This window comes from Bombina bombina, chromosome 4 (assembly GCF_027579735.1).
Source record: "Bombina bombina isolate aBomBom1 chromosome 4, aBomBom1.pri, whole genome shotgun sequence".
Classification (NCBI taxonomy): Eukaryota; Metazoa; Chordata; class Amphibia; order Anura; family Bombinatoridae; genus Bombina; species Bombina bombina.
Genome location: NC_069502.1, coordinates 840,088,318 through 840,108,609, shown reverse-complemented (window position 1 = coordinate 840,108,609; position 20,292 = coordinate 840,088,318). Strand labels below are relative to the sequence as shown.

General features: G+C 36.4%; 3 non-coding genes across 3 annotated transcripts; all 3 read right to left on the bottom strand.

Annotated features, from left to right (window-relative positions):
- Positions 1-9,073: 9,073 nt before the first annotated feature.
- On the bottom strand, positions 9,074-9,147 carry TRNAT-UGU (transfer RNA threonine (anticodon UGU)). Its single transcript has one exon. It is a non-coding gene; the product is annotated as a tRNA-Thr (tRNA).
- A 1,355-nt stretch (positions 9,148-10,502) lies between these two features.
- TRNAT-UGU (transfer RNA threonine (anticodon UGU)) lies at positions 10,503-10,576 on the bottom strand. Its single transcript has one exon. It is a non-coding gene; the product is annotated as a tRNA-Thr (tRNA).
- A 5,584-nt stretch (positions 10,577-16,160) lies between these two features.
- Positions 16,161-16,234, bottom strand: TRNAT-UGU (transfer RNA threonine (anticodon UGU)). Its single transcript has one exon. It is a non-coding gene; the product is annotated as a tRNA-Thr (tRNA).
- Between the last annotated feature and the right edge of the window lie 4,058 nt (positions 16,235-20,292).

Here is a 20,292-nt window from a genome sequence, read left to right as displayed (position 1 = left end):
TTGTAGTACCAGGTGTTTTTTTGGTCTCAGAGACTGACATGGCCTGAAATATTAAGAAAAAAAGCACATTCTATGCCATTTACATTTTAACATCCAATAAACAACTTATATTATCATGTAATTTAACACACATTTAAATTATCCTACATTGTATTTTAGAGACCTTTATACTTTTTTAATATCAATTAAATATGACAGATTTAGAGAAGGCACTGCTGAGATTCGAACTCAGGATCTCCAGTTTACAAGACAGGCGCTTTAACCAACTAAGCCACAGCGCCTGCCAGACAATTACATCCGGATGGTATTTGTAGGAGTTGTTTTAGACATCTAAATAATAATGCATTGGAGGTTTTTTGTGTGTTCTGGGCTTTGGTACGTTTGTCGAGTTTTACAAATGAACAATATATGAGATTTTTTGTATTTTTTATAAAATTAGCATGTGATATTTTCTTCAATAAAGATTTGTAGGTTAGTGAGGGAGGAGCTGACCATCATGGAAGCAAGACGCCTGTTTCAGGAGCTCCAGCTCCATATAATAATTTTATAGGTTCTTTTACCTATCTTTATACTTTTTTTTGCCTATTCCAGAGAACGATATGATATATCATCACCCTATTGATTGTTGGGACCTATAAAGGGACAGCTACTTTATCTGACATAACTTACACTAGCCGAATTACATTCGCCTATGATAACTACAGCATGTGTGGAGACATGGCCGCGTATATCCTAAATCGGCTTACTAAATGGCTAGATAATTGTGAAGAGACACTTCTAGGCGCAGTAGCTGAAGCTTTCAACTTCTCCGCTACACATAATACCCCTCTGGATGACCAAGCAGCTTGTGAATGGCGGTATGACACTGCAGTGGGAGAAACGGAGCATCGACAGCCGCCATCTTCATTAATGAGATCGGAACCCTCTGCACCGCATGGTGACATAAAAGAATGTAGGGACAACTCCATACCAGACTCTGACAAAGGCCTGAATGTAAACGGTAAGCAATTACCTCCGCACTTGGAGGAGACAATCTCAAAGGTAGCAACACAGATAACGTCGCTTCAATATATGGGAGGTTATACATGGCCAAATGTACCGTTTACAGCCCTCTTCCATCAGGTACTATACCGCAGCTCCCCTTGAACACATGCACTATCTAGGGGTTTGGAGTGTTATCTTTTACCCGTCTCTAACAGAAGAGGAGTAGGTTAATTGTGATTTACATAAAGGAGCCTACTTCATGGCCTGCCGGTCAGGTTGTATACGAATTGAACTGTTTTCTGCTCCCAATATTATGTCTCCATGACTGATGTGAAACCATTATGCTGAACGTTATCAAACTGCAGCTTCTCTTATACTAATTTAGACGTTTCAAAGTTTTTAAAACAAAGTTAATATATAAGCATGAAAGTTGATGTACCCATACAATATATCATCGCTGCTGAGTATAGAACTGTAATAATTATGGGTCCTCCATACAAAATGCTATTTAGCAATGACTACTGGACGCCTCAATTATCATTTAACACAGAACATTTGCCTCGTGTTCCACTGATCCTAGATGACGGCGAACTATGCACGATATGGGACGGCCGCCATGTATACCTGCCTACAACCCTCACCACTTATGTTGGAGCCGGTATAGACTAAACAAACTCTGGGGTTTATGCTGACCTGGATGCCATATATATGATTTTATCTAGTTATATATAGAATAATAGGGAAGATTGTATTTCACTTGTGTTGTGCTTATCAGTACTGCTCAGTCTACCTGATAATATAGGATACACTTAACTTACATAATAAGGTGTGTTGCATACTACTGCATATATACTAATGTGCTTTGCTCTTAACATAATACCCTCTTACATGGTATACATATCCTCTCTGACGCAACCTACGTTAGTACATTGTTTACACGCATGAGTATTGTATACCACAGGAGGTTTCATTGTTAACTCTATGTTTATAGTATAACGGGCTAATTGTTTATGTGATATTTTAGGTTACAGCTTTTAGTGTAACTTAACATGATAATGTGGTTAGCACAATACAATACGATTATTTTAGTTTGCTGGTCTGTTGGAGTACACTATGCGTGACCAGAGACCCAGTCTGGGGTTACAGTATTTTATTTCCAAATAGTATGTTGGAAGTCTCCGGTACGTTGCTTTTTACATAATGTTCACAACCAGTTGTCTGGGTATAGGGCCCATACCCAGAAGAAAAGACCGGAGGCTAATTTACTGTTCATAATTAGCTAGTTTACAATAATTTAACGATACCCTCCGCTGCATAATTAACACTGAGAATTTCTCCCAAAAGTTGGGTAATATATCTGGTGATAAAGTGTAGTATTCTCCACTAGAGGGATATACAAGTTCAGTTATAGTTAGACTCCTGCTGCAGACTTCACTTAATGATATGTGCTGCTAAGCTTTATAGCCTGAGCTACCTCCTATTTCCATGGTTTGTATACTGTTTAGGATATAGAGGATAGATGACTGGGAACACCTATGCATTCTGATCGACATATGTGACAAGGCAGTAGTTACAACTCTTAGTTTTATGCCTCTTGGACTCTATTCTCCTATTCCGTGAGACATATTCAAGCATGGGTTCAATATACTTACGCCAGTACATAGGTTTTTATTTCATATAATATCCCTTGGCTTATGGTTTATAGGCCTATCAGCTCCCATAATATTTTACAACTGACGGTATCTCCCCTCACCCTTTCCCGCTCTCTACTTGAGAGCGGGTCGTATCCACTCCCCCTTACCCGTCTGTGTCCGGTGGTGACAACAACCCCTGAGGGGGGATACTACATAAATACTACATGAGTTCTCCTACCAGATAGATCCAATGGTGATATACTTTTTATTGATCCGGTCCTAAACTTATATTTGGTTATTTGTCCTCACAGCCTAACTTTATCATATTTCATTCTTGTTCTTTCCTCCCACCCCCTGCCCTTGAGCCTACTTCGTAGGTATAGGAAAATGCATCCTATAGAAAAGTTTGTTTTCACTTTACATGACAACCGCCTAACTCACTCATCATCATTGATTCCTTTACTGATCTTAACAATACTATGATATTAAATGTGCTCAGTTGTTTGCTCAATGGTTTTTCTTTAAATAATAAGGATACGTTGATGGGTGTATCACGTTTGTTTTCAAAAGACTGACATGTTATTCATGATGGTTGACATTTATTGTGTATTTATTGTTGTAATCCAGCGATCCTGATAATACTATTCCCAAGCTCTTGTGTTTTTAGTCTTCTTGGTCCAAGAGTGACCAATCTTTTCACTGGGAAATAGTCTGATATAGATATAAAAAAAGAGGTTTATTGTTGTTCATATAAGTTTATATTTCTTCACAAGGTGCACTTATACCTAACGTCAATATGCATATCATTATACCGTATGGTGTTGAAGATGTAAGGCTATCATTTTTGACCATCTTTATGTTAAACTTGTAACTACTGATCTAAGTGTGAGTACTTTTATGTATATTATGGACTCTATTGACAGTCTTGTAACTGTATGAACATACGCTTATGTCCAAGATTACACTGTCATCTTACCCGTGTGTATATGTTTATAACCTCAATAAAAATATATTAAAAAAAAAAAAAAAAGATTTGTAGGTTAGTGGATTTGCTTTAAACTATATTTTACAAATAAATGATTAATCAGATGGATTGAATTTTCTGTAAAATTTTCAGGTAATATTTTTTTTGCTAAAAGAGATTTGATCGTTAGTGGCTTCACCTCGCTTTGGGCCATGCTTTTTGTGTTCAGCCTCAAAAGGGAAAATGCTGTCAACTGGATTCAAGTAGGCTTTTTAAGAAGATTTGATGTTGTTTATTGCATACATAAAATATTAAATTAAAATTTTACTCTGCGCAATTCATGATGTTTATACATTAAAATCTCAAACTTTAAAAAATCTTCCTATTCCAGTGAGTACTCATATCAATAATGACTCAAATATTATCAAAATATGCTTGAGTAACATCTATCGAAGTGGGTCAGATGATTGTGAAATTTGTAGACCTCTACCATTGACTTAAAAAGCTGTAAACAAACAAAAATATAATCTTAGTTTCAAATCATTTCATCTATGTTTTGAAAGTTTATCTAATATATGAAGAAGAAACGTCTGGGAATCTTCCAATTAATATTATTCTTTTATATTTGCCCAGAATATTGATAAAAGACATGATTCGGTATTACTATCGAACTAGGAAGAATAAGTTGAACTATCTACATGTAAAATTTGAAAGGTAAGTCTTTAAAGTTGTAGAAATGTGTTGTAATTACAATATACTAACCATTATCCTTTGACTAATGTTATGATATTCATTTAATCACTAAAGAAGGATTTTACTTTTATTTTTTAAAGTACGTATGGATACAGCAACTATCTTATCCGAATTTGTTACTCTTCTCACTATTGATGTCCTGCTAGACCTTTTATGCATTTTTAAAAATCTTTTTATCATATAATGCTTTTTAAAAATAGAAAGGCGCTGCTGAGATTCGAATTCAGGATCTCCTGTTTACTAGACAGGCGCTTTAACCAGCTAAGCCACAGCGCCTTGTAGTACCAGGTGTTTTTTTTTTTGTCTCAGAGACTGACATGGCCTGAACTATTAAGAAAAAAAGCACATTCTATGCCATTTACATTTTAACATCCAATAAACAACTTAGATTATCATGTAATTTAACACACATTTAAATTATCCTACATTGTATTTTAGAGACCTTTATACTTTTTTAATATCAGTTAAATATAACAGATTTAGAGAAGGCACTGCTGAGATTTGAACTCAGGATCTCCTGTTTACAAGACAGGCGCTTTAACCAACTAAGCCACAGCGTCTGACATCCAATAACATCCAATGACATCCAATGACATCCAATGACATCCAATGACATCCAATGACATCCAATGACATCCAATGACATCCAATGACATCCAATGACATCCAATTACATCCGGATGGTTTTTGTAGGAGTTGTTTTAGACATCTAAATAATAATGCATTGGAGGTTTTTTGTGTGTTCTGGGCTTTGGTATGTTTGTCGAGTTTTACAAATGAACAATATATGAGATTTTTTGTATTTTTTATAAAATTAGCATGTGATATTTTCTTCAATAAAGATTTGTAGGTTAGTGGATTTGCTTTAAACTATATTTTACAAATGAATGATAAATCAGATGGATTGAATTTTCTGTAAAATTTTCAGGTAATATTTTTTTTTGCTAAAAGAGATTTGATCGTTAGTGGCTTCACTTCGCTTTGGGCCATGCTTTTTGTGTTCAGCCTCAATAGGGAAAATGCTGTCAACTGGATTCAAGTAGGCTTTTTAAGAAGATTTGATGTTGTTTATTGCATACATTAAAATATTAAATTAAAATTTTACTCTGCGCAATTCATGATGTTTATACATTAAAATCTCAAACTTTAAAAAATCTTCCTATTCCAGTGAGTACTCATATCAATAATGACTCAAATATTATCAAAATATGCTTGAGTAACATCTATCGAAGTGGGTCAGATGATTGTGAAATTTGTAGACCTCTACCATTGACTTAAAAAGCTGTAAACAAACAAAAATATAATCTTAGTTTCAAATCATTTCATCTATGTTTTGAAAGTTTATCTAATATATGAAGAAGAAACGTCTGGGAATCTTCCAATTATTATTATTCTTTTATATTTGCCCAGAATATTGATAAAAGACATGATTCGGTATTACTATCGAACTAGGAAGAATAAGTTGGACTATCTACATGTAAAATTTGAAAGGTAAGTCTTTAAAGTTGTAGAAATGTGTTGTAATTACAATATACTAACCATTATCCTTTGACTAATGTTATGATATTCATTTAATTACTAAAGAAGGATTTTACTTTTATTTTTTAAAGTACGTATGCATACAGCAACTATCTTATCCCAATTTGTTACTCTTCTCACTATTGATGTCCTGCTAGACCTTTTATGCATTTTTAAAAAATCTTTTTATCATATAATGTTTTTTTAAAAATAGAAAGGCACTGCTGAGATTCGAATTCAGGATCTCCTGTTTACTAGACAGGCGCTTTAACCAACTAAGCCACAGTGCCTTGTAGTACCAGGTGTTTTTTTGGTCTCAGAGACTGACATAGCCTGAAATATTAAGAAAAAAAGCACATTCTATGCCATTTACATTTTTTTTTTTTTTTTTAAATATTTTTTTATTGAGGTTTTATGAAATGACATACAGGCAAGGTATACAGAAATAAATTCAGGTACATAATACATAAAGAAATGCCAACAAAGTTATGGACCTTCTCCTTTACTCTAGAGGCCACTTTTGGACCCCACAACATGCAAAATAAAACAGTGGAAGGTGCAATGAAACCAATGAGACCACTTATGGGTCTCAACTAAACCTCAGGTTTTATAATATTTTTAAAGCTATAAAACATGTTTGAGTAAATACAGGTTCTAAAATATTTTCAGAGCTATAAAACATGCTTAGATGAATGGATATCAAGGGAGAGATAAATCATAAAGCCTGCTTGAGTACATATAGGTTCTGTATTGTTTTTAAAGCTAGAAAACATGCTTGAGTATAGCCATATGGTAAGATAAGTAATATGCAGGTATGATAGAATTACCCAACAATAATATAAGATGATATGGACGCCCTCACTTACAATAACCTAAGCCGCAAATAATTATACAATTAAGACCTCATATGTGTTTTGCTCTTTGCTCTCTGCTCAGTAAGGAAAAAGCAGGTATATACACTGATAGGGCATAAAGAGGTACCTTAGGAAGCTCTTGAAATATACCAAATCACAGTACAATTAGATCTTGGCTGCACAAGTAAACAGCACAGTATGATAGACACTAAGGGGTAAATAATAGAATATATAATTAGACGATAGTGGACACATTTGCTTATGCATGTCTAAGCTGCAAACTGCAGGCAGTAAGTAATAGGAATTCAACGTCAACAGTGCATGAGAATAATCATACTAGTAATTTAGTGCATAGGCTAGGCTTAGACAGACATGAGCTCTTTAGATTTATACTTGGGATGTAATAACTCAATAAGGTAGAAATGACCTATAGTAATGCAGGAAACTAGGGACATAGGGCTGACTTTTAAAGCGTGAACTGTAGTTTCTGCCTCGGCCGCTGGGAAAAACACAGCCACAAGTTTTCATGGTGTACTAACCTAGTAGCAGCTCTATGAGGGAGTCATATATTTAACTAGTCTTAGCTGGACAAGGTGGATATATCTACTATAGGCATTCAAACTACTGATAACATATAAACTATTCATTGTAATAACTGAATAACTAGCCAAAACTAAAAAAAAAACTTAACCCAGGTTGTGAGGGTGTATTGACTATGTTGAGCAAGTGAACCAAGGCAACCCCCTCAAACGGGACAGTCATCCCATGCATTAACACATCTTGGCTATAAGGACAAAGAAAAAACATAAATAAATCAAACTTCTTTTACGAGTTGCTGAAATCACTCTGTCCACAACATTACAGCAACCCAGATGTACACTGCCAGTTCAGGGTTGGGGCAGCATTTACCCAACTCCAACTTTCTCTGAAGAGAAGCGATATTTGGGGAAAGTGCAGCCGGTCAAGATCTCACAGTGTGGACTAGCTGGTCGCCCCTGCTCTGTAATTACAGTCCTTTGCGCTGGTACTAAGATAAAAGATAAAAGGCCCCACAAAGTGGTAGTCCAGCTTTTTTAACTGCAATAGCGTCCCATTAATGACCGCAAAGGTCTGACTGTCAAAGTGTGGGGGTGTCTGCAAAGCTGGAACAAGTAATATTTGCGAGTCCAGGCCATACTGAGTTTACAATAAGTGAACAAAAGATCTGTGTGGCTTTAGGTGGTCACTTGCATATAGAGTTATGGGGAGATTACCATCGGTCTCCATGTCCCTCAAGGATGTTACACGCTACCCTATGCCGGCTTTCAGCGCTACAAAGCAATACCTGGGGTAAGTAGAGCCACAAGGAGGGTCCAAGCAAACTGGTCTGAGTCTCTGAAGATGAGTTCCCGGGATAAGCCGCAGGAAGCTGGAGTGCCGTAGCAAGCTGCACTCGAAGTAATGCAGGACCACCGTGGTTTCGATAGTCCCATTAGACAGTCGCCCAACCACTTTTGATATCGTCTGCACCGCCTGTAGAGTTGGGACGGTCGCAGACGCGGAGCTATGCCCCCATATCTTCAATACATCCCGATAACCCTCAGCAGGATGTAAGATGTTGGGAAGCCGGGTTGCGGCGTAAGCGGTAATCTCTGCCTGTATAAGATATGCAGGAGTGTTCAGGACGGGCGCTCTCTCTGGGTGACTTAGGGTTGTAAGTGGAAGCTCCCTCTGCTGTATTTCTAAGAAGTTCCCCTCCGTTAGAGGCACTGGACTAGGCAGCAGCTCCTTCACTCCGTCCTCGTTGTGCTGTGGGGCTGTGTCGCCATCTTTGCTCCATGCTGCACTTAATGCTCTCTCAAGACGAGCAAAATGGTCATCCAAGATTTTGGTAATTAGCTCTAGTAACATGGTTTTCTCGGGCTCCATCCGATATGCTTAGCAAGTCAATCTCCACTATTAATAGGTAGTATCTGTACTTCACTGAGTACCGCTTAACGACAGAGGCCCAATGGCACTCCACCGGGGGGTTAGATAGGAGGCCGCAACCTCAAAAAGTCTCCAGTTAATTGTAGCTGATCTTGTTCAGGAAGATAGTTAGGTTTGATGAAAGGGCTTCTTCAGCTGAGTTTCATATACTATGTATATCCAAGCGATGGTGCATTGAAAAGGTGATTTTAGCCAGATTAATGTAGAAGCCGTGAGCAGCTAACAATTAAGCAGCCTATCATGGCCGCCGCCCGGAAGTTCCCCCGCCATTTACATTTTAACATCCAATAAACAACTTAGATTATCATGTAATTTAACACACATTTTAATTATACTAAATTTTATTTTAGAGACCTTTATACTTTTTTAATATCAATTAAATATGACAGATTTAGAGAAGGCACTGCTGAGATTTGAACTCAGGATCTCCTGTTTACAAGACAGGCGCTTTAACCAACTAAGCCACAGCGCCTGACATTCAATTACATCCAGATGGTTTTTGTAGGAGGTGTTTTAGACATCTAAATAATAATGCATTGGAGGTTTTTTGTGTGTTCTGGGCTTTGGTACGTTTGTCGAGTTTTACAAATGAACAATATATGAGATTTTTTGTATTTTTTATAAAATTAGCATGCGATATTTTCTTCAATAAAGATTTGTAGGTTAGTGGATTTGCTTTAAACTATATTTTACAAATAAATGATAAATCAGATGGATTGAATTTTCTGTAAAATTTTCAGGTAATATTTTTTTTGCTAAAAGCGATTTGATCGTTAGTGGCTTCACTTCGCTTTGGGCCATGCTTTTTGTGTTCAGCCTCAATAGGGAAAATGCTGTCAACTGGATTCAAGTAGGCTTTTTAAGAAGATTTGATGTTGTTTACTGCATACATTAAAATATTAAATTAAAATTTTACTCTGCGCAATTCATGATGTTTATACATTAAAATCTCAAACTTTAAAAAATCTTCCTATTCCAGTGAGTACTCATATCAATAATGACTCAAATATTATCAAAATATGCTTGAGTAACATCTATCGAAGTGGGTCAGATGATTGTGAAATTTGTAGACCTCTACCATTGACTTAAAAAGCTGTAAACAAACAAAAATATAATCTTAGTTTCAAATCATTTCATCTATGTTTTGAAAGTTTATCTAATATATGAAGAAGAAACGTCTGGGAATCTTCCAATTATTATTATTCTTTTATATTTGCCCAGAATATTGATAAAAGACATGATTCGGTATTACTATCGAACTAGGAAGAATAAGTTGAACTATCTACATGTAAAATTTGAAAGGTAAGTCTTTAAAGTTGTAGAAATGTGTTTTAATTACAATATACTAACCATTATCCTTTGACTAATGTTATGATATTCATTTAATCACTAAAGAAGGATTTTACTTTTATTTTTTAAAGTACGTATGGATACAGCAACTATCTTATCCCAATTTGTTACTCTTCTCACTATTGATGTCCTGCTAGACCTTTTATGCATTTTTAAAAATCTTTTTATCATATAATGCTTTTTAAAAATAGAAAGGCGCTGCTGAGATTTGAATTCAGGATCTCCTGTTTACTAGACAGGCGCTTTAACCAACTAAGCCACAGCGCCTTGTAGTACCAGGTGTTTTTTTTTTGGTCTCAGAGACTGACATGGCCTGAACTATTAAGAAAAAAAGCACATTCTATGCCATTTACATTTTAACATCCAATAAACAACTTAGATTATCATGTAATTTAACACACATTTAAATTATCCTACATTGTATTTTAGAGACCTTTATACTTTTTTAATATCAGTTAAATATAACAGATTTAGAGAAGGCACTGCTGAGATTTGAACTCAGGATCTCCTGTTTACAAGACAGGCGCTTTAACCAACTAAGCCACAGCGCCTGACATCCAATGACATCCAATGACATCCAATGACATCCAATGACATCCAATGACATCCAATGACATCCAATGACATCCAATGACATCCAATTACATCCGGATGGTTTTTGTAGGAGTTGTTTTAGACATCTAAATAATAATGCATTGGAGGTTTTTTGTGTGTTCTGGGCTTTGGTATGTTTGTCGAGTTTTACAAATGAACAATATATGAGATTTTTTGTATTTTTTATAAAATTAGCATGTGATATTTTCTTCAATAAAGATTTGTAGGTTAGTGGATTTGCTTTAAACTATATTTTACAAATGAATGATAAATCAGATGGATTGAATTTTCTGTAAAATTTTCAGGTAATAATTTTTTTGCTAAAAGAGATTTGATCATTAGTGTCTTCACTTCGCTTTGGGCCATGCTTTTTGTGTTCAGCCTCAATAGGGAAAATGCTGTCAACTGGATTCAAGTAGGCTTTTTAAGAAGATTTGATGTTGTTTATTGCATACATTAAAATATTAAATTAAAATTTTACTCTGCGCAATTCATGATGTTTATACATTAAAATCTCAAACTTTAAAAAATCTTCCTATTCCAGTGAGTACTCATATCAATAATGACTCAAATATTATCAAAATATGCTTGAGTAACATCTATCGAAGTGGGTCAGATGATTGTGAAATTTGTAGACCTCTACCATTGACTTAAAAAGCTGTAAACAAACAAAAATATAATCTTAGTTTCAAATCATTTCATCTATGTTTTGAAAGTTTATCTAATATATGAAGAAGAAACGTCTGGGAATCTTCCAATTATTATTATTCTTTTATATTTGCCCAGAATATTGATAAAAGACATGATTCGGTATTCCTATCAAACTAGGAAGAATAAGTTGGACTATCTACATGTAAAATTTGAAAGGTAAGTCTTTAAAGTTGTAGAAATGTGTTGTAATTACAATATACTAACCATTATCCTTTGACTAATGTTATGATATTCATTTAATTACTAAAGAAGGATTTTACTTTTATTTTTTAAAGTACGTATGCATACAGCAACTATCTTATCCCAATTTGTTACTCTTCTCACTATTGATGTCCTGCTAGACCTTTTATGCATTTTTAAAAAATCTTTTTATCATATAATGTTTTTTAAAAATAGAAAGGCACTGCTGAGATTCGAATTCAGGATCTCCTGTTTACTAGACAGGCGCTTTAACCAACTAAGCCACAGTGCCTTGTAGTACCAGGTGTTTTTTTGGTCTCAGAGACTGACATGGCCTGAAATATTAAGAAAAAAAGCACATTCTATGCCATTTACATTTTTTTTTTTTTTTTAAATATTTTTTTATTGAGGTTTTATGAAATGACATACAGGCAAGGTATACAGAAATAAATTCAGGTACATAATACATAAAGAAATGCCAACAAAGTTATGGACCTTCTTATTTACTCTAGAGGCCACTTTTGGACCCCACAACATGCAAAATAAAACAGTGGAAGGTGCAATGAAACCAATGAGACCACTTATGGGTCTCAACTAAACCTCAGGTTTTATAATATTTTTAAAGCTATAAAACATGTTTGAGTAAATACAGGTTCTAAAATATTTTCAGAGCTATAAAACATGCTTAGATGAATGGGGAGAGATAAATCATAAAGCCTGCTTGAGTACATATAGGTTCTGTATTGTTTTTAAAGCTAGAAAACATGCTTGAGTATAGCCATATGGTAAGATAAGTAATATGCAGGTATGATAGAATTACCCAACAATAATATAAGATGATATGGACGCCCTCACTTACAATAACCTAAGCCGCAAATAATTATACAATTAAGACCTCATATGTGTTTTGCTCTTTGCTCTCTGCTCAGTAAGGAAAAAGCAGGTATATACACTGATAGGGCATAAAGAGGTACCTTAGGAAGCTCTTGAAATATACCAAATCACAGTACAATTAGATCTTGGCTGCACAAGTAAACAGCACAGTATGATAGGCACTAAGGGGTAAATAATAGAATATATAATTAGACGATAGTGGACACATTTGCTTATGCATGTCTAAGCTGCAAACTGCAGGCAGTAAGTAATAGGAATTCAACGTCAACAGTGCATGAGAATAATCATACTAGTAATTTAGTGCATAGGCTAGGCTTAGACAGACATGAGCTCTTTAGATTTATACTTGGGATGTAATAACTCAATAAGGTAGAAATGACCTATAGTAATGCAGGAAACTAGGGACATAGGGCTGACTTTTAAAGCGTGAACTGTAGTTTCTGCCTCGGCCGCTGGGAAAAACACAGCCACAAGTTTTCATGGTGTACTAACCTAGTAGCAGCTCTATGAGGGAGTCATATATTTAACTAGTCTTAGCTGGACAAGGTGGATATATCTACTATAGGCATTCAAACTACTGATAACATATAAACTATTCATTGTAATAACTGAATAACTAGCCAAAACTAAAAAAAAAACTTAACCCAGGTTGTGAGGGTGTATTGACTATGTTGAGCAAGTGAACCAAGGCAACCCCCTCAAACGGGTCATCCCATGCATTAACACATCTTGGCTATAAGGACAAAGAAAAAACATAAATAAATCAAACTTCTTTTACGAGTTGCTGAAATCACTCTGTCCACAACATTACAGCAACCCAGATGTACACTGCCAGTTCAGGGTTGGGGCAGCATTTACCCAACTCCAACTTTCTCTGAAGAGAAGCGATATTTGGGGAAAGTGCAGCCGGTCAAGATCTCACAGTGTGGACTAGCTGGTCGCCCCTGCTCTGTAATTACAGTCCTTTGCGCTGGTACTAAGATAAAAGATAAAAGGCCCCACAAAGTGGTAGTCCAGCTTTTTTAACTGCAATAGCGTCTCATTAGTGACCCATTAATGACCGCAAAGGTCTGACTGTCAAAGTGTGGGGGTGTCTGCAAAGCTGGAACAAGTAATATTTGCGAGTCCAGGCCATACTGAGTTTACAATAAGTGAACAAAAGATCTGTGTGGCTTTAGGTGGTCACTTGCATAGAGAGTTATGGGGAGATTACCATCGGTCTCCATGTCCCTCAAGGATGTTACACGCTACCCTATGCCGGCTTTCAGCGCTACAAAGCAATACCTGGGGTAAGTAGAGCCACAAGGAGGGTCCAAGCAAACTGGTCTGAGTCTCTGAAGATGAGTTCCCGGGATAAGCCGCAGGAAGCTGGAGTGCCGTAGCAAGCTGCACTCGAAGTAATGCAGGACCCCTGTGGTTTCGATAGTCCCATTAGACAGTCGCCCAACCACTTTTGATATCGTCTGCACCGCCTGTAGAGTTGGGACGGTCGCAGACCCGGAGCTATGCCCCCGTATCTTCAATACATCCCGATAACCCTCAGCAGGATGTAAGATGTTGGGAAGCCGGGTTGCGGCGTAAGCGGTAATCTCTGCCTGTATAAGATATACAGGAGTGTTCAGGACGGGCGCTCTCTCTGGGTGACTTAGGGTTGTAAGTGGAAGCTCCCTCTGCTGTATTTCTAAGAAGTTCCCCTCCGTTAGAGGCACTGGACTAGGCAGCAGCTCCTTCACTCCGTCCTCGTTGTGCTGTGGGGCTGTGTCGCCATCTTTGCTCCATGCTGCACTTAATGCTCTCTCAAGACGAGCAAAATGGTCATCCAAGATTTTGGTAATTAGCTCTAGTAACATGGTTTTCTCTGGCTCCATCCGATATGCTTAGCAAGTCAATCTCCACTATTAATAGGTAGTATCTGTACTTCACTGAGTACCGCTTAACGACAGAGGCCCAATGGCACTCCGCCGGGGGGTTAGATAGGAGGCCGCAACCTCAAAAAGTCTCCAGTTAATTGTAGCTGGTCTTGTTCAGGAAGATAGTTAGGTTTGATGAAAGGGCTTCTTCAGCTGAGTTTCATATACTATGTATATCCAAGCGATGGTGCATTGAAAAGGTGATTTTAGCCAGATTAATGTAGAAGCCGTGAGCAGCTAACAATTAAGCAGCCTATCATGGCCGCCGCCCGGAAGTTCCCCCGCCATTTACATTTTAACATCCAATAAACAACTTAGATTATCATGTAATTTAACACACATTTTAATTATACTACATTTTATTTTAGAGACCTTTATACTTTTTTAATATCAATAAAAGATGACAGATTTAGAGAAGGCACTGCTGAGATTTGAACTCAGGATCTCCTGTTTACAAGACAGGCGCTTTAACCAACTAAGCCACAGCACCTGACATTCAATTACATCCGGATGGTTTTTGTAGGAGTTGTTTTAGACATCTAAATAATAATGCATTGGAGGTTTTTTGTGTGTTCTGGGCTTTGGTACGTTTGTCGAGTTTTACAAATGAACAATATATGAGATTTTTTGTATTTTTTTATAAAATTAGCATGTGATATTTTCTTCAATAAAGATTTGTAGGTTAGTGGATTTGCTTTAAACTATATTTTACAAATAAATGATAAATCAGATGGATTGAATTTTCTGTAAAAATTTCAGGTAATATTTTTTTTGCTAAAAGCGATTTGATCGTTAGTGGCTTCACTTCGCTTTGGGCCATGCTTTTTGTGTTCAGCCTCAATAGGGAAAATGCAGTCAACTGGATTCAAGTAGGCTTTTTAAGAAGATTTGATGTTGTTTACTGCATACATTAAAATATTAAATAAAAATTTTACTCTGCGCAATTCATGATGTTTATACATTAAAATCTCAAACTTTAAAAAATCTTCCTATTCCAGTGAGTACTCATATCAATAATGACTCAAATATTATCAAAATATGCTTGAGTAACATCTATCGAAGTGGGTCAGATGATTGTGAAATTTGTAGACCTCTACCATTGACTTAAAAAGCTGTAAACAAACAAAAATATAATCTTAGTTTCAAATCATTTCATCTATGTTTTGAAAGTTTATCTAATATATGAAGAAGAAACGTCTGGGAATCTTCCAATTATTATTATTCTTTTATATTTGCCCAGAATATTGATAAAAGACATGATTCGGTATTACTATCGAACTAGGAAGAATAAGTTGAACTATCTACATGTAAAATTTGAAAGGTAAGTCTTTAAAGTTGTAGAAATGTGTTTTAATTACAATATACTAACCATTATCCTTTGACTAATGTTATGATATTCATTTAATCACTAAAGAAGGATTTTACTTTTATTTTTTAAAGTACGTATGGATACAGCAACTATCTTATCCCAATTTGTTACTCTTCTCACTATTGATGTCCTGCTAGACCTTTTATGCATTTTTAAAAATCTTTTTATCATATAATGCTTTTTAAAAATAGAAAGGCGCTGCTGAGATTTGAATTCAGGATCTCCTGTTTACTAGACAGGCGCTTTAACCAACTAAGCCACAGCGCCTTGTAGTACCAGGTGTTTTTTTTTTGGTCTCAGAGACTGACATGGCCTGAACTATTAAGAAAAAAAGCACATTCTATGCCATTTACATTTTAACATCCAATAAACAACTTAGATTATCATGTAATTTAACACACATTTAAATTATCCTACATTGTATTTTAGAGACCTTTATACTTTTTTAATATCAGTTAAATATAACAGATTTAGAGAAGGCACTGCTGAGATTTGAACTCAGGATCTCCTGTTTACAAGACAGGCGCTTTAACCAACTAAGCCACAGCGCCTGACATCCAATGACATCCAATGACATCCAATGACATCCAATGACATCCAATGACATCCAATGACATCCAATGACATCCAATGACATCCAATTACATCCGGATGGTTTTTGTAGGAGTTGTTTTAGACATCTAAATAATAATGCATTGGAGGTTTTTTGTGTGTTCTGGGCTTTGGTATGTTTGTCGAGTTTTACAAATGAACAATATATGAGATTTTTTGTATTTTTTATAAAATTAGCATGTGATATTTTCTTCAATAAAGATTTGTAGGTAAGTGGATTTGCTTTAAACTATATTTTACAAATGAATGATAAATCAGATGGATTGAATTTTCTGTAAAATTTTCAGGTAATATTTTTTTTGCTAAAAGAGATTTGATCATTAGTGTCTTCACTTCGCTTTGGGCCATGCTTTTTGTGTTCAGCCTCAATAGGGAAAATGCTGTCAACTGGATTCAAGTAGGCTTTTTAAGAAGATTTGATGTTGTTTATTGCATACATTAAAATATTAAATTAAAATTTTACTCTGCGCAATTCATGATGTTTATACATTAAAATCTCAAACTTTAAAAAATCTTCCTATTCCAGTGAGTACTCATATCAATAATGACTCAAATATTATCAAAATATGCTTGAGTAACATCTATCGAAGTGGGTCAGATGATTGTGAAATTTGTAGACCTCTACCATTGACTTAAAAAGCTGTAAACAAACAAAAATATAATCTTAGTTTCAAATCATTTCATCTATGTTTTGAAAGTTTATCTAATATATGAAGAAGAAACGTCTGGGAATCTTCCAATTATTATTATTCTTTTATATTTGCCCAGAATATTGATAAAAGACATGATTCGGTATTCCTATCAAACTAGGAAGAATAAGTTGGACTATCTACATGTAAAATTTGAAAGGTAAGTCTTTAAAGTTGTAGAAATGTGTTGTAATTACAATATACTAACCATTATCCTTTGACTAATGTTATGATATTCATTTAATTACTAAAGAAGGATTTTACTTTTATTTTTTAAAGTACGTATGCATACAGCAACTATCTTATCCCAATTTGTTACTCTTCTCACTATTGATGTCCTGCTAGACCTTTTATGCATTTTTAAAAAATCTTTTTATCATATAATGTTTTTTAAAAATAGAAAGGCACTGCTGAGATTCGAATTCAGGATCTCCTGTTTACTAGACAGGCGCTTTAACCAACTAAGCCACAGTGCCTTGTAGTACCAGGTGTTTTTTTGGTCTCAGAGACTGACATGGCCTGAAATATTAAGAAAAAAAGCACATTCTATGCCATTTACATTTTTTTTTTTTTTTTTAAATATTTTTTTATTGAGGTTTTATGAAATGACATACAGGCAAGGTATACAGAAATAAATTCAGGTACATAATACATAAAGAAATGCCAACAAAGTTATGGACCTTCTTATTTACTCTAGAGGCCACTTTTGGACCCCACAACATGCAAAATAAAACAGTGGAAGGTGCAATGAAACCAATGAGACCACTTATGGGTCTCAACTAAACCTCAGGTTTTATAATATTTTTAAAGCTATAAAACATGTTTGAGTAAATACAGGTTCTAAAATATTTTCAGAGCTATAAAACATGCTTAGATGAATGGATATCAAGGGAGAGATAAATCATAAAGCCTGCTTGAGTACATATAGGTTCTGTATTGTTTTTAAAGCTAGAAAACATGCTTGAGTATAGCCATATGGTAAGATAAGTAATATGCAGGTATGATAGAATTACCCAACAATAATATAAGATGATATGGACGCCCTCACTTACAATAACCTAAGCCGCAAATAATTATACAATTAAGACCTCATATGTGTTTTGCTCTTTGCTCTCTGCTCAGTAAGGAAAAAGCAGGTATATACACTGATAGGGCATAAAGAGGTACCTTAGGAAGCTCTTGAAATATACCAAATCACAGTACAATTAGATCTTGGCTGCACAAGTAAACAGCACAGTATGATAGGCACTAAGGGGTAAATAATAGAATATATAATTAGACGATAGTGGACACATTTGCTTATGCATGTCTAAGCTGCAAACTGCAGGCAGTAAGTAATAGGAATTCAACGTCAACAGTGCATGAGAATAATCATACTAGTAATTTAGTGCATAGGCTAGGCTTAGACAGACATGAGCTCTTTAGATTTATACTTGGGATGTAATAACTCAATAAGGTAGAAATGACCTATAGTAATGCAGGAAACTAGGGACATAGGGCTGACTTTTAAAGCGTGAACTGTAGTTTCTGCCTCGGCCGCTGGGAAAAACACAGCCACAAGTTTTCATGGTGTACTAACCTAGTAGCAGCTCTATGAGGGAGTCATATATTTAACTAGTCTTAGCTGGACAAGGTGGATATATCTACTATAGGCATTCAAACTACTGATAACATATAAACTATTCATTGTAATAACTGAATAACTAGCCAAAACTAAAAAAAAAACTTAACCCAGGTTGTGAGGGTGTATTGACTATGTTGAGCAAGTGAACCAAGGCAACCCCCTCAAACGGGTCATCCCATGCATTAACACATCTTGGCTATAAGGACAAAGAAAAAACATAAATAAATCAAACTTCTTTTACGAGTTGCTGAAATCACTCTGTCCACAACATTACAGCAACCCAGATGTACACTGCCAGTTCAGGGTTGGGGCAGCATTTACCCAACTCCAACTTTCTCTGAAGAGAAGCGATATTTGGGGAAAGTGCAGCCGGTCAAGATCTCACAGTGTGGACTAGCTGGTCGCCCCTGCTCTGTAATTACAGTCCTTTGCGCTGGTACTAAGATAAAAGATAAAAGGCCCCACAAAGTGGTAGTCCAGCTTTTTTAACTGCAATAGCGTCTCATTAGTGACCCATTAATGACCGCAAAGGTCTGACTGTCAAAGTGTGGGGGTGTCTGCAAAGCTGGAACAAGTAATATTTGCGAGTCCAGGCCATACTGAGTTTACAATAAGTGAACAAAAGATCTGTGTGGCTTTAGGTGGTCACTTGCATAGAGAGTTATGGGGAGATTACCATCGGTCTCCATGTCCCTCAAGGATGTTACACGCTACCCTATGCCGGCTTTCAGCGCTACAAAGCAATACCTGGGGTAAGTAGAGCCACAAGGAGGGTCCAAGCAAACTGGTCTGAGTCTCTGAAGATGAGTTCCCGGGATAAGCCGCAGGAAGCTGGAGTGCCGTAGCAAGCTGCACTCGAAGTAATGCAGAACCCCCGTGGTTTCGATAGTCCCATTAGACAGTCGCCCAACCACTTTTGATATCGTCTGCACCGCCTGTAGAGTTGGGACGGTCGCAGACCCGGAGCTATGCCCCCGTATCTTCAATACATCCCGATAACCCTCAGCAGGATGTAAGATGTTGGGAAGCCGGGTTGCGGCGTAAGCGGTAATCTCTGCCTGTATAAGATATACAGGAGTGTTCAGGACGGGCGCTCTCTCTGGGTGACTTAGGGTTGTAAGTGGAAGCTCCCTCTGCTGTATTTCTAAGAAGTTCCCCTCCGTTAGAGGCACTGGACTAGGCAGCAGCTCCTTCACTCCGTCCTCGTTGTGCTGTGGGGCTGTGTCGCCATCTTTGCTCCATGCTGCACTTAATGCTCTCTCAAGACGAGCAAAATGGTCATCCAAGATTTTGGTAATTAGCTCTAGTAACATGGTTTTCTCGGGCTCCATCCGATATGCTTAGCAAGTCAATCTCCACTATTAATAGGTAGTATCTGTACTTCACTGAGTACCGCTTAACGACAGAGGCCCAATGGCACTCCGCCGGGGGGTTAGATAGGAGGCCGCAACCTCAAAAAGTCTCCAGTTAATTGTAGCTGGTCTTGTTCAGGAAGATAGTTAGGTTTGATGAAAGGGCTTCTTCAGCTGAGTTTCATATACTATATATATCCAAGCGATGGTGCATTGAAAAGGTGATTTTAGCCAGATTAATGTAGAAGCCGTGAGCAGCTAACAATTAAGCAGCCTATCATGGCCGCCGCCCGGAAGTTCCCCCGCCATTTACATTTTAACATCCAATAAAC